Here is a 2,684-nt window from a genome sequence, read left to right on the forward strand (position 1 = left end):
GACTCAGAGCCAGAGTTCAGCAGCAACAAACGTCAGCATTACCCCATACAGCAAATGTTAAAAAAAGCTGAAAAAGAGATCAATTAGATATGATATTAGAGATATGAACAAAATGGACTTGATTATAATGAAGGTAAACCAGACTAAAGGGTAAAGGATGATATTGACTGTTTTTTTAATTAAATTCAGTTTTACTGAAATATATTCACATACCATTCAATCATCCATGGTGTACAATCAACTGTTCACAGTACCATCATATAGTTATGCATTCATCACCCCAGTCTATTTTTGAACATTTTCCTTACATCAGAATCAGAATAAGAATAAAAAATAAAAGTAAAAAAGAACACCCAAATCATCCCCCATCCAACCCTATTTTTCATTTAGTTATTGTCTCCATTTTTCTATTCATACAGCCATACACTACATAAAGGGAGTATAATCCACAAGGTTTTCACAATCACACTGTCACCCCTTGTAATCTACATTGTTACACAATCATCTTCAGGAGTCCAGACTACTGGTTTGGAGTTTCATAGTTTCAGTATTTACTTCTAGCTATTCCAATACATTAAAACCTAAGAGGTGTTATCTATATAGTGCATAAGAATGCCCACCAGAGTGACCTCTTGACTTCATTTGAAATCTCTCAGCCACTGAAACTTTATTTTGTTTCATTTTGCATCCCCCTTTTGGTCAAGAAGATATTCTCAACCCCACGATGCTGGGTCCAGATTTATCCCCAGGAGTCATATCCTGTGTTGCAGGGAGATTTACACCCCTGGGAGTCAGGTCCCAAGTAGGGGGAGGGTGGTGAGATCACCTGCCAAGATGGCTTAGTTAGAGAGAGAAGGCCACATCTGAGCAACAAAGAGGCACTCAGGGGGAGACTCTTAGGCACAACTGTATGCAAGTTTAGCCTCTCCTTTGCAGTAATGAGCTTCATAAGGGCAAGTCCCATTATAGAGGGCTCAGCACATCAAATCACTATTGACTGTGTTTTAAAACATCAACTTCTGTGTGAGACCAAAGGAAGAGATGTTTATTTGGTGCAAAATGTATACTTTCTGTAGCACACCATATAATTTAACTCATACGATCAGTTTATTCAAACACCATAATTAAATGGAAACTTGAATAGGGGGTGAGATCTGGTTGGTTTGTACAGGGTAGCATGAGAATAAAATGTGCAAAGCCCCCTTGAGGGCCTGGGGAAAAATGTGGAAACATTAAATTTCTCAACCTGGGGAATTCCTGATATTCTTGCACGCATTGGGGAATATCATTGCAGTAGTCCAAGACCTCGATCTTGGGGCTTGTCCTTATGAAGCTTGTTACTGCAGTGGAGGGGCTAAACCTACTTATAAAGGTGTCTAACAGTCACCCCCAGAGAACCTCTTTTGTTGCTCAGATGTGGCCCTCTCTCTCTCTAAGCCAACTCAGCAGGTAAACTCACTCCTCTCCCCTCTATGTGGGACGTGACTCCCAAGTGTGTAATCTCCCTAGCAATATGGGACATAAGTCCCGGGGAAGAGCCTGGACCTGGCATTGTGGGATTGAGAAAGACTTCCTGACCAAAAAGGGGAAGAGAAACAAAACAAAATAAAGTTTCAGTGGCTGAGAGATATCAAATGGAGTCGAGAAGTCATTCTGGAGGTTATTCTCATGTGTTATATAGATATCCCTTTTTAGTTTTTAGTGTACTAGAAAGGTAGAAGGAAATACATGAAACTGTTGAAATGAAACCCAGTAGCCTTGATTCTTGAAAACAGTCATATAACTATATGGTGGTGCTTATATGGTGTGACCATGATTGTGAAAACCTGGTGGCTCCCACTCCCTTTATGCAGTGTATGGGACAAATGCGTAGAAAAACAGGGACAAAAATTAGATGGATTATGGGGGAGGGAGGGGAGTAAGAGATGTTTTTGGGTTGTTCTTTTTTACTTTTATTTTTATTCTTATTCTTATTTTTTGGAGTAATGAAAATGTTAAAAATGATTGCGGTGATGAATGCACAACTATGTGGTGGTACTGTGAATAATTGACTGTACACTTTGGATGATTGTATAGTATGTGAATATAGCTCAATGAAATTGCATTAAAAAAAAACGAATCCTCAATTCCATTTCCCAAGTATTTTTGAGTTCTTATTATGCAGACATTGAAACATACACTACTGCAGAGGATGTAAAAGGCAGGGGTCGTTCCACCCCTTAGAAGCTGATGGTGGAATAAGACTTGAGACCGGGCAGTACTCATGGGAGGGTGAATTCTCTTCCAAGAACTCCTTTTGGCGTAGCTGCTGCTGCTCGGACCTGAGTGGGGTCCCCAGTGGTCGGCCCCTATGGGGCAAACATCACAGAGTGGGGCCACCAGCCAACAGCTATGGGAAACGCTGGAGGGGACACAGAGTGTTCTCGAGCTCCGCGAGGGAGCTTGGTCAGGTGAAGCTTCTCTGGAAGGAAGACGTGGGAGCTGAAATCTGCAGGTGAGAAGGAATCACTTATGCAAAAATCTGTGAGAACGCTCTCCAGGCCGCGGACAGGCACAAGCAAAAGCCCTGAGCCAGCCCAGAGCAGGAGAGAAGGCTCTTCAAAATCTCACTCTCAGCTGCACTGAGTTCCTTCTGTTTGCCAGCTCATTTATATGGCTGCGGTGATTTAATTTAGACACACCCT

The sequence above is a fragment of the Choloepus didactylus genome, chromosome X (genome assembly GCF_015220235.1).
Source record: "Choloepus didactylus isolate mChoDid1 chromosome X, mChoDid1.pri, whole genome shotgun sequence".
Classification (NCBI taxonomy): Eukaryota; Metazoa; Chordata; class Mammalia; order Pilosa; family Megalonychidae; genus Choloepus; species Choloepus didactylus.